The sequence below is a fragment of the Schistocerca cancellata genome, chromosome 4, assembly GCF_023864275.1.
Source record: "Schistocerca cancellata isolate TAMUIC-IGC-003103 chromosome 4, iqSchCanc2.1, whole genome shotgun sequence".
Taxonomy (NCBI): Eukaryota; Metazoa; Arthropoda; class Insecta; order Orthoptera; family Acrididae; genus Schistocerca; species Schistocerca cancellata.
The window spans coordinates 765,642,081-765,655,589 of NC_064629.1; the positions used below are offsets into that span (position 1 = coordinate 765,642,081).

General features: G+C 42.1%; 1 non-coding gene across 1 annotated transcript; it reads left to right on the top strand.

Annotated features, from left to right (window-relative positions):
* Positions 1–4,788: 4,788 nt before the first annotated feature.
* Trnas-cga (transfer RNA serine (anticodon CGA)) lies at positions 4,789–4,863 on the top strand. The gene has a single exon. It is a non-coding gene; the product is annotated as a tRNA-Ser (tRNA).
* The last annotated feature ends 8,646 nt before the right edge of the window (positions 4,864–13,509 follow it).

Sequence of the window (13,509 nt, forward strand, 5' to 3'; positions counted from 1 at the left end):
ACAAAAGGCATTCCACAGGGTTCAGTACAGAGTCAATTCCTGTTCTCTGTGTATATAAATGAATTACCCTCATCTCGCAGTGGGAGTCAGTAATGATGATTTAGAAGAGCTGTGACACAATGTAAATATAAAAAAGGGCTGATGCTCTAACTAGTTCCAGGCATTTTAAGTGTCTGCAATGAAGATAAAAAAATTAAACAAACTGTTAGGTTTCTACATAGACTAGAAACTCACCTGGGTGAGTCACACAGAAATATTGTGTTCCAAACTGTCTTGAATGATTTATCTTTTGTACAAACTGAGGAATAATGTAAGCAAAACCCTACGAGTATATACATATTTTGCATTTTTCCTCGCACCTTACCTATGTAACTCTTCTGTGGGGTAACTGCCCCAGCTCCAAAACTGAGTTCAAGTGGCAAGAAAAGGCTATCAGAAGTATAGCAGAACTTACTCCAAGAGAATCTTGTAAAGATCAAATCAAACAACTCAGTATGAATCAGAATGAAATGACATAAAGTTCTGAGTACTGCCTTATTAAGCGGTAATAAATCACTGGTTAAAAGGTTCCTGCAAATATAATTTTCACATTATATGTAACAGTGTGTCACTTTCATAATAGGTTGTTGATGCAAATATCATGGAATTTTTATGTACCTCTTGTCTCTTAGCATCATATGTAAATATTTACACCAATAGCATATACGAATATACAAAGGTGATTCTCCTCATTTGTAGATCTCTTTTGCCAGGATATTGTACATGAGATGGTATTGCAATTTAAGAACAACAAAAATATAGTAATTAACATATACGGACAGACTTATGGGTCTAGTATTACAAGGATGGTACAGGTAGTCAGCCTTGTTCTTATAGTAGTGTTGCCACTCGCCGATCTTTCAAAGTGCCGCCGCGCAGTTACGCGCGTCCTCTACATGCGGTGCTGTCTGCCAGCCATGCAGCAGCAGAGCCACCTACGCAGTCAGCCAGCCAGCGGTCGCTAGACTTGGACTCAGTTATGATTTACTCTGTTTACTTGATCTGTGACGTTCATGTATCGTGTCGTCCTTGAAATATATTTATTCAACTTGAAGTTATAACAATTGGAGACGAGGTGGTGAATTTTTCTTTTTCATCATTGACCCACATGTTTCCATGGCTACTTTAGAGCAACTATTGCAAGGTTGCATAGAACAACAAACACTTCTCACAAATGTGATTCGTGATTTTGTTGCAGCATCAAATGTGGGGCATTTCTTGTCGTTGTCTCTACCTCCTTTTCCTCCTTATGACAAGACTGCGGAAGACTGGTCTGATTACGAAAAACGTCTTCAAGAGCACATCTTGGCATTTCATGTCGCGGATGACCAAACATATAACTCTCTGTTCCTTTCATGGATTTCACCTCAAATGTATTGGTTGTTGTCGCAATTGGCTCCTTTGAAAGATCCTGCGTCTTTGTCCTTTGCTGAAATGTGCTCACTTCTGCCCGTCTATTTTCAAAAGGAAATGCAGGTGGTAGCCTCTCATGTTGCCTTTTATCGTTGTGAAAAACTGAACTTCACGGCCTCAGTAGAAAGTGTCAATTTGTTACTGAAGTTCACAAAGAATCCTATGCCGATTCCATGGTATGGGATGCTATTATCCCGTCAGTGCCCGACAAAGATGTTAGACAACGTGCCCTTCAGTTGGCAAATCTGACTCTAGATGAAGTCCTATCCATCGCTCAGTGTTTTGAAATTTCTCAAGCCTCTGGAGTGCAAATAGAGGCATGGGGCAACATCGGGGAAATACAACCTCTGTGCAATGTTGACGAAGCATGTGGCGTGTCCCCACCGGCCGACATGGCTGCAGTATGCTCCAAAGTGCAGCCTCGGCCTAACTGTAAACGAACCTGAAAAGAAACTGCAGCAAATCCCATGGCAACTTCCTTCATGTCCACGGTGTTTTACGAAACATTCACGAGAAGATTGTCCACAACGTTGGGCCATGTGTCACAAATGCAAAAAAAAGGGTCATGTGTCATCCGTTTGCAAATCTGACCACATACATGATGTTCATGAACATGACACTCATTCTGATTCTGTGTTGTCTGTCAATTGTACTTCTTCCCTTCCAGGGAAGTTAATCCTCACTGTCCAGATACTTGGTCGAGATGTTTGCATGCAGGTGGATACGGGTTCTGCTGCCACTATCATCAATTCTCAGACGTATCTTCAGTTGGGTTCTCCAATCCTGTCACCTGTCACTAGGCAATTACGGACTTACAATAAATGGAAGATTTCTCTCTTGGGACAATTTGATGCTGAGGTGTCTTACAAATCTGTTGTTCCCACTGTTCCCATATTTGTGGTCGACCATAGTAACGAGGAGAATCTTTTTGGTTTCGATGCCTTTTGCATTTTTGGGTTCTCCATAGATGACTCTGTCAATATCGTCTCTGATGCTATTCCTTATGCTCAATTGGATTCCTTGTTGACGACATTTTCATCACTTTTTCTCCTGGGTTAGGCCATGTGAACAACTTTGAAGCTCATATCATGCTCAAACCCACTGCTTGGCCTAAGTTTTTTCAGGCTCGGCCCATTCCTGTGACCCTTTGTGATCAGGTCAAATGGGAGCTGGATCGTCTCACTGCTTCAGGGGTCTTGCTTCCTGTCACTTCCAGTGAGTGGTCCTCTCCTGTCGTTGTTGTTGCTAAGCCAAATTGTGATGTTTGTTTCTGTGGCGATTTCAAGGCCACTGTAAATGCTCAATGCCTTATCGACACTTACCCTATGCCTCGACGTGAAGGCCAGTATTTTTCTAAACTTGACCTGTGAGAAGCTTATCATCAACTTCCTCTTGATGCTGCTTCCCAGCAGTTTCTGGTCCTTAACACGCCTTTTGGCCTCTATCAATACCAATGATTGTCATTCGGGGTTGCCAGCGCCCCTGCTCTCTTTCAGCGATTCTTGGAACAATTATTGCTCACTGTCCCTGGGTGTATAAATTACCAGGACGACATTGTTGTCACTGGCTCCACCACTGATGAACATCTTCAAAATCTCCACACACTTTTACATGTCTTACAGACTGCTGGTCTTAAGTGTAATCTTCAGAAATCAAAATTTTTTCAGGCATCTATCACATACTTGGGGTTTCAACTCTCTCGTGATGATATTCGTCCACTTCAGCAAACTGTCGCTGCGATCGATGCTCTTCCTTACCCTACATCTGTTAAGGAACTGCAGGCCTTCTTGGGGAAAATAGCATACTATCACAAGTTTTTACTGTCTGCTGCTTCAGTGGCTCAGCCGTTGCATCGTCTGTTGCATAAAATCATGCCTTTTCAGTGGTCCGCGTCATGCAATGTGGCTTTCCAGAAATTGAAGGCTATGCTGAAACAGGCCCTGTGCCTGGCTACTTATCAACCTTGGCAACATCTTGTTCTTGCCACGGACGCCTCTCAATATGGGGTCGGTGAGTCCTTGTGCACCGTTTTTCTGACGGTTCTGAACAACCCATTGCTTATGCCTCCAAAACGCTCACGGATGCCCAACAAAAGTATTCTCAAATTGAAAAAGAAGCTTTGGCCATTATTAATGCTCTTCATAAGTTTGGTGTTTTTCTCTATGGATCCAAATTTCATCTTGTTACGGATCACAAACCACTTGCTTCCTTGTTTCATCCATCAACGTCACTACCCGACAAGGCTGCACACCACCTCCAGCATTGGGCTCTTTACTTGTCTCATTTCAATTATGAGATTCATTTCCAGCCAACGGCTCAACGTGCGAATGCTGATGCACTGTCTCACCTTCCCATGAGTCCTGATCTGGCATTCAATAGAGACCAACTATTGTGTTTCCACCTGGATGTTGCCGAGCAGCAGGTTGTGGACGGGTTCCCCATCACCGGGGGCTGGCTGGCAGTCGCTACGGGTTCTGACCCTACCCTCTCCCGGGTTTTATGCTGTATTCAGTAGGGTTGGCCAGATCATCGGTCTGGTAATACTTCTGATCCATTGCGGAACTACTACGCTTTGCGGTCTTGCAACCTCCTTCACGAAGGGCACTGGGGTGTCTCTCGCACAAAATCTCTGGTGCGCTGTCATGTGTACTGGCCCGGCATCAACTCTGAAATCGCACACATAGTCGCTGCCTGCGGCCCTTTTGCATCACAGGCTGCTGCCCTGAAGTCATCTTTCTCACCGTGGCCTTTGCCTGAGATGCCCTGGGAGCGTATTCATGCTGTCTTTGCGGGACCTTTTTAAGGTACTTATTGGCTTCTCGTTATTGACACCTACTCTAACTTTCCTTTCATTGTCCATTGCATGTCGCCTACCACCGCGGCAACCACCAATGCTCTAGCTCGCATTTTCTCTTTGGAAGGCCTTCCCTCTACTCTTGTTACTGATAATGGTCTGCAATTTGCCTCTTCCAATTTTGCGGATTTTTGTGTCCATCACGGCGTCATGCATGTCACAGCCCCTCCGTTCCATCCACAGTCAAACGGTGAGGCTGAACAACTGGTCCGCACATTTAAGGCTCAGATGAGGAAACTCCTGACTTCTTCTGTTGCTGATGATGCGCTTCTCCAATTTCTGGCTTCTTACCGTTTCACCCCCATGGGTGACCACAGCCCGGCTGAGCTCTTACATGGCCGACAGCCCCGCACGCTACTTCATCTTCTGCGGCCTTTACAGAAGCTCCCCTGCGAACCTTCGCAGGAGAGCTTCTGTAAAGTTTGGAAGGTAGGAGACGAGGTACTGGCAGAAGTAAAGCTGTGAGTACCGGGTGTGAGTCGTGCTTCGGTAGCTCAGTTGGTAGAGCGCTTGCCCGCGAAAGGCAAAGGTCCCGAGTTCGAGTCTCGGTCGGGCACACAGTTTTAATCTGCCAGGAAGTTTCAACACCTATGGACATTAGCAATCTACAGGCCACCTCCATCAAGACCTGTGCATAAACTTCAAAGGGGGGAAAAGTGTTGTGACTTGCCAATCTTTCAAATTGCTGCCACGTAGTCACGTGTGTCCTCTACATGCGGCGCTGTCTGCCAGCCATGCAGCAGCAGCGCCACCTAAGCGGCCAGCCAGCCATGGGCCGCTAGACTCAGACTCAGTTATGATTTGACTGTTAAAGTGTACATATTTCTTACTCTGTTTACTTGATCTGTGACTTTCACGTAATGTGTCTTCCTTGAAATATATTTGTTCAACTTGAAGTTATAACAAGTAGGGAACATCCAGGCATAAAACTGCTCTGTTTAAAACAGTGCTACCTCATTTAGTTAAACCTTTGTGTATAATACTCTTTTACGAATAAGTTATTTAATAATGAAAAAAGCATTCATTCATTGTTCACTCACAGTCACTGTCACACTACACACACTATACACACATTGTTTCATAATATTACACACACACACACTATCAACTGATGTGAGGATCATTTTCTGTTCCACAACTTCCCATTTCATAGCCTTAGAAATGCAAGCAACATCTCCCTATAGTGAGTGAGATTTTGGGCTCAGAAAGAGGATAAGGTTTAGCGTTGGGAGTAAAGTTTTTCAAAAATGGCAAAAATAATGAAAAATATAGTATGAAAGTATAATGTGGATTGTCACATGTTTGTTATTTATTTGTGTTACATTGTTTATCAATCCCTATTCTCTGTGACATAAGTAATCCTTCAATGTACAATACATTGCTTAACAGATACTTTGACAGTTGTTTTAAATAAATTTTGTTTTAGGAATTTCTTTAATCTCATTGGTAATTTATTGTATAGCTTTACTTCTTCTGAGAAAACGCTATTTTCAGTTTTATGTTTATTCTTTCTTGGTAGATGTAAGTTCAGTCTAGATCTTATTTCATGATCATGGCACAGCTATTTGTGCAGCAATTATAAATGTTGTGTTTGATGTGTAAAACTTACTGGTAAATGTATGGTATTCACATGGTGCAATTAAAATCCTGTGTTTTGAACAGATCTTTAAAGTGAGCTCAATACAGTAATAATGGTTCAAATGGCTCTGAGCACTATGGGACTTAACATATATGGTCATCAGCCCCCTAGAACTTAGAACTACTTAAACCTAACTAACCTAAGGACGTCACACACATCCATGCCCGAGGCAGGATTCGAACCTGCGACCATAGCGGTCACGCGGTTCAACACTGTAGCGCCTAGAACTGCTCGGCCACTCCGGCTGGCAATACAATAATAGTAACTGACAATTATTTGTGTGATCACAAAGAACAAGTAATCTCAGTAGGAATAGTTCAAAGCCTAGGAAGCTCTGTATTAAAAGTAAAGAACTGCATGACAACAGCAGAAATAGTTTCATTCACAAAATAGCTAATACAGGCTGTTCTGAAATTTGAAGTGATAAAAGCAGTATAAGCAGTTTCAGTTTCTTCATAACCAGATATTGTGAAAATATGAAGGAGGAATTTCCTATCACAAAAACTGATGTATAAGTAAAACTGATGTATAAGTAAAGAAAGACAAAACAAATGGATTATAAAGTGTGTCATGGTTTCAGCAAATGGCTGAAAGTATTCATTGGAACATATTCAACTCTGACAACAAGGCAATAACATGACAACAAGACAAAGGCAATAACATGGATGAGCATAAAGTCAGAAGCAGGACAGGAAACAAATAAAAATAACAGGCCATGGAAGTCAGATGTGACAAAGTTTTACAAGGGGAACTCCTCATCCTCAGATTTAGGGTTAGGGGGACCAGTGGGCAAACTGTCAACATAGATTAAGCATGAAAACAGGAAGAACATGTACTGCGCAGTTAAAAAAAGAAAGAGGCCAAATAGAAGCAGTGAACAGTCCAAGCAGAAGAAGGGTAACATGAAGGTACATAACTGAGCAATGCTGTCATGGTTAAGTGGTCACAGTGTTGGACTCCCAAGCAGGTGATCAATGTTCAAAACTCCCTGATGACAATCTTTTTAACAAAATTATGAACTGTCCATCCATCCATTGATGTGTCTGTTCACTGTATTCAAATTTGTGTCTGTGTCATTGCGTAACGTCTGTTTCCAACAGCAAAGTGTAAGGAGGGGACTTGTGATGAAAGCTGATTCTGCATGACTACTCTATTAGCAGTCAAAGGACATGGCTTTCGAATGGGAACCACACAAATTTCATCACAAGATGACAAGTCAGCTGAATACTCCACTGGAAAAAACATCTGGTGTGTCATACATGAAATTAGTGACAGTATGTACATTAAATTATAGGGATATCTTAATTGTTAAGGATTTTGTGGCCATTTGTTGACAAACTGCCTATTGGCTTCTGTCTCAGGTTCTTCAGTCGACGTTCATCTGATGATTTTAATGACATTTCGCCAGCATGAGTGACTGGCATTGTCAGAGCTTCACCCTCCATTGCTGGTGGTGAACTGGAGCTGAGCTTGAGGCCACAGACTATAAGTACTTCATGTGCCAATGTCTGAAGAGGTCTTCGTGGTCATTTCTGATGTGGTTCTCCCTTTGCTACCTGCGACAGTCATTCACTGCAGCACAGGAAACCAGGATTCGTTCACCTTAAGGCTTTCTTCTCTCTTGTTGAAGCTATTCCTGTGTTTTCATATGTCTATAGCTTTTCTGAACAAGCGGGTGTGATAGTGCTTCTCTACAGCCAGAACTTCCATGTCGGGGAATTTTATTACATGGTTGGTCTCACTCAGTGCATGCTCTGCCACAGCTGATTTCTCCACCTGCCACAACCTGCAATGTCACTTACTTTCTTTGATGCTGGTGTTCATTGATCATCTGGTCATTTTGACATACACTTTTCTGCATGTGCATGGTATGCAGTATATTCCTGACATTGCAAGTGGGTTCCGTTTTTCCATTGCCAATCTAAGGCACTCTTTGATCTTCCTTGTCAGCTTGAAAATTGTTTTCATGCCATGTCTGTGCAATATATGGCCAATTCCATCCATCACTCTGGGAATGTATGGCAGAATGGCTGTACCCGACATTTCTTTTTCTGATTTGTGACTTCACTGAGTGTTTGGCTCTGTTACACTTCTAATACAATTTGTAGGGTACCCACTGCTCCTCAGAACATTTTCAGGGTGTTGTATTTGGCGTCTGAAGTTCTGCAGCTCACATCTTTGTCCTGGTCACATTATGAGCATATTAATCATGCTTCTTTTCTGGCTCGGGAGGTAGTTTGATAGTTTGTGCAGGTATTAGTCCACATGTCTCAGTTTTCAATACATGCTGTGTCCCAGGTTTTTGCCATCCCTTGTGACCAGCAAATCTATAAATTGTAGTTTTTTGTCCTTTTCTACTTTCATGGTAAATTTTATGTTGGCATGGAGGGTGTTCAAGTGTATTAGGAAGTCAACAAGCTGTTCTTCACTATGGCTCCACACAATGAAAGTATCATCGATGTCTCTGTACCACACCTTAGGTTTACAAGTCTCCATGTCCAGTGCCTGTGCTTTGAAATGCTCTATGAAGAAGTTGGCCACCACTGGACTAAGAGAATTACCCATGGTGATGCCTCCAGCTGTTCACAGAAATTGCCATTTCACGTGAAATAGCTCATGGTGACACATACATGAAAGAGCTTTGGGATGTCTTGTGGGAAAATGGAACCAATGTGCTCCAGAGAGTCACTGAGTGGCACTTTTGTAAACAAAGAAACAATATCAAAGCTGACCCAGATGTCATTTGGTGCAAGTTTTAGTTTCTTCAGCAATGAAATGTCCTATCTTAGTGGAACATTGTTCTTATGGATCTTAGGTAATTCATACAACCAAGGTGGGAGGGCTTCTGTGTTGCACAGGTTTCTCTTCTGCTGAGAGAGAAGATACCTTGATTAACCCATTCATATTCCATTTGATACACTGGGTCAGATGTGAGCCTAGTTTCTGGTATGTCATCAGATCTAATAGGTCCCTAATAGGTCTTCATTATGACAGTCGCATTTACTTTATCAGCAAGCAGTACCAATATAATCTTGTTGGTGTTAAGATTCTTAATAGTTTGTACCTCTTCTTTCTTCAGATTGCAAGCTGATGGTTTTGCTCAGCACAGTATCCTGGCTGGTTCAGTGCATATTTCCTCTGCTCTTTCACAAGGAAAGGTCGGAATGGCCACTTCAGTATTAACAATGATGTCCTTCATAGGTATAGATCTCAGGATGATTGCATTATTCCCTCCTTTTTGAAGAACAGATACTTCCTCTTTGGTCATTTATTTTTATTTATTTATTTTATTTATTTATTTATCTCTTTTTCCGGTGATCCATGTTGTGACAGTATCACAGGATATGGAACATGTCAATTTTACAAGCTTTTGGCCAGAATTTATGGTAATACATAAAACAAAACAAAAACAGTAAACAGTAACTTAGGTCCCACTACAAAGAAAATACATTTTAGATATAGATAGAGATTACAAAACAAAAAACAGTGAACAGTAACTTAGGCCCACTACAAAAATACGTTTTAGAGAGAGATAAAGATTACAAAATAATAACTGTTACAAAGAAATAAATATTGTAAAATATATGTTTACAATAAAAATATTCAGTATTACAAATACAAATTTGGGCATATATTTGTAATTTACAATACAAGAGATGTTAAACACTGTAGTTCAGGAACTCTTCTAATGTATAAAATGATCCTTGCAATAGGAACTGCCTTAAGGTTTTTTTAAACAGGAGATCATCATCTATCAAACACCTAATTCTTGAAGGAAGGCATTAAAAATCTTACAGCCACTGAAATGGACTCCTTTCTGCACCATACTTAGATTTGGCTGTTCATAGTGGATATCATGTTTCCGTCTAGTATTGTGACTGTGATATGCACTATTCAGCTTAAAGATGGATTTTTCTTTCATTATGAAGCACATCAATGAGAATATATATTGCACAGTGGATGTAAGTATTTCAAGCTTCTTAAAAAGATTCCTGCATGTGGCTCTAGGATGGACTCCACACATGATCCTTATGGCTCTTTTTTGTACACACAGTACTTTTTTAGCCAGTGGCTGATTTCCCCAAAATATACACTCCTCGAAATTGAAATAAGAACACCGTGAATTCATTGTCCCAGGAAGGGGAAACTTTATTGACACATTCCTGGGGTCAGATACATCACATGATCACACTGACAGAACCACAGGCACATAGACACAGGCAACAGAGCATGCACAATGTCGGCACTAGTACAGTGTATATCCACCTTTCGCAGCAATGCAGGCTGCTATTCTCCCATGGAGACGATCGTAGAGATGCTGGATGTAGTCCTGTGGAACGGCTTGCCATGCCATTTCCACCTGGCGCCTCAGTTGGACCAGCGTTCGTGCTGGACGTGCAGACCGCGTGAGACGACGCTTCATCCAGTCCCAAACATGCTCAATGGGGGACAGATCCGGAGATCTTGCTGGCCAGGGTAGTTGACTTACACCTTCTAGAGCACGTTGGGTGGCACAGGATACATGCGGACGTGCATTGTCCTGTTGGAACAGCAAGTTCCCTTGCCGATCTAGGAATGGTAGAACGATGGGTTCGATGACGGTTTGGATGTACCGTGCACTATTCAGTGTCCCCTCGACGATCATCAGTGGTGTACTGCCAGTGTAGGAGATCGCTCCCCACACCATGATGCCGGGTGTTGGCCCTGTGTGCCTCGGTCGTATGCAGTCCTGATTGTGGCGCTCACCTGCACGGCGCCAAACACGCATACGACCATCATTGGCACCAAGGCAGAAGCGACTCTCATCGCTGAAGACGACACGTCTCCATTCGTCCCTCCATTCACGCCTGTCGCGACACCACTGGAGGCGGGCTGCACGATGTTGGGGCGTGAGCGGAAGACGGCCTAACGGTGTGCGGGACCGTAGCCCAGCTTCATGGAGATGGTTGCGAATGGTCCTCGCCGATACCCCAGGAGCAACAGCGTCCCTAATTTGCTGGGAAGTGGCAGTGCGGTCCCCTACGGCACTGTGTAGGATCCTACGGTCTTGGCGTGCATCCGTGCGTTGCTGCGGTCCGGTCCCAGGTCGACGGGCACGTGCACCTTCCGCCGACCACTGGTGACAACATCGATGTACTGTGGAGACCTCACGCCCCACGTGTTGAGCAATTCGGCGGTACGTCCACCCGGCCTCCCGCATGCCCACTATATGCCCTCGCTCAAAGTCCGTCAACTGCACATACGGTTCACGCCCATGCTGTCGCGGCATGCTACCAGTGTTAAAGACTGCAATGGAGCTCCGTATGCCACGGCACACTGGCTGACACTGACGGCGGCGGTGCACAAATGCTGCGCAGCTAGCGCCATTCGACGGCCAACACCGCAGTTCCTGGTGTGTCCGCTGTGCCGTGCGTGTGATCATTGCTTGTACAGCCCTCTCGCAGTGTCCGGAGCAAGTATGGTGGGTCTGACACACCGGTGTCAATGTGTTCTTTTTTCCATTTCCAGGAGTGTTATCCCAAATGCCATAATTGCATGAAAGTAACCATAATACGCTGACTTCATGGTTTCCATATTCCTATAAGAAGAAACAATGCGCAATGCATATGTTGCTGAACTTAGTCTTTTGCACAGATCCACGATGTGGTTGGACCAATTCAGTTTGCTATCAATATGTAAGCCTAGGTATTTTGAGGAATCTACCCTGTTTATTGTCTGCTCACCTACCTTTACAAATATTTCCTCATCTTTGGATGTTTTGGGGAACTGAATGTAGTTTGTTTTACAGTAATTTAAAATAAGACCATTAATGTTGAACCAGTTCACCATTTCATTTAAAACCTTATTTGCCGTTACCTCAAGCTTATCTTCTGAATTATCAATAAGTAGTGTAGTGTCATCCGCGAAAATGGTGAATCTACAATATTCCGTAGAGAGAGGAAGATCATTTATAAATATAATAAAAAGTAGGGGGCCCAGAACTGAGCCCTGCGGCACTCCACATGTGATGGTACCCCATTCTGAAGGTATTGGGACACCATCTTGACTATCTACTACAACTTTTTGTTTTCTGTTTGACAGATATGAGTCGAGCCATTTCCCTGCTGCACCACTTATACCGAGATGTGCAGTTTTTTGTAAAAGAATTTGGTGATTTACACAGTCAAATGCTTTTGTTAGGTCACAAAATATGCCAATCACTTTCAGTTTTTTGTTGATAGATTCCAAGAGTTTGCCAGTAAATGCAAATATTGCATCTTCTGTTGATAAACCTTTCCGAAATCCAAACTGACTTTTGCTGAAGCTATTGTGTTCACTGAGATGCTTAACTATCCTGGCATGCATTAGTTTCTCTAAAACTTTTGAAAAGCTTGTCAGTAGTGATATTGGCCTATAGTTAGCAGTATCCATCTTATCCCCCTTCTTATACTGTGGTTTTACAACTGTGTACTTAAGCCTCTCAGGAACTATTCCTTGCTTAAGTGATGCATCAAAAATGTGGCAAAGGACTTTACTTACATGGCTGGAGCAGTATTTTAACAATTTGTTAGAAATGTTGTCAATTCCAGCAGAGTTTTTACTTTTCAGGGATTTAATAACTCTTTCAATTTCTTGAACAGTGACTGTTTTTACCTTCATGTGTTGCACTAAACCAGGTACTCTAGCTTTCAAAAAATTGATGGCTTGCTTCATGGACAATTTTAAACCTATTTTTTCTGTTACTGTTAAAAAATTGTAGTTGAATGTGTCTGCAACTGTTTTTGGATCGCTAACAAGATTACCCTCACTTTTGATTTGGATATTTTCACTACAAACTGCATTTTTCCCCGTTTCCTTCTTTACAATTTTCGAGATAGTTTTTACTTTATTGCTTGAGTTGTCAATTTCTGCCTTCAAGCACATGTTCTTTGCTGCCTGAATTGTCTTATTCAGAACTTTATTGTAGATATTATAGTGTGTAATCCTACTGTTATCATTTGAACTCCTGGCTGCAGCATATAGTTCTCTTCTTGTTTTACAAGAGATTTTGATGCCTTTAGTAATCCAAGGCTTGTTTCCAGATTTTAACAGGTTTTCTCTCACTGATTTTTTAGGAAACGCTTCTTCAAAAAGGCTTGTAACTTCATTGATAAATATATTAAATTTTGAATTAACATCAACTGTAGCATATACAGGAGACCAGTCCACAAGCCGTAATTGCTGATTAAAGGTTTCAGTGGTGTGTCTGTTTATAATCCTAAATGTTTTCCAAATGAAATTTTCTTTTCTTTATACATTCATTTGGTTTAGAGTGAGGAATTGCCCTTCATGATCAGAGAGACCATTTATAATATTTTTCATGGTTAAATTATTGCAAATATCCTTATCTACAAATACATTATCCATTAAAGTGCTAGAGCTGGCAGTTACTCTAGTTGGAGTGTTCACAAGTGGTACTAAATTGTAACAGTACATTAAATGTTCAAAATCTGTCTTGTTTCTATTTTCTGTTAATTGTCATCCAGTGAGGTTGACCACTGTGTGTGACATATCGGAAGTTGCCTTGTCAGTCTGCTTTCGGCAT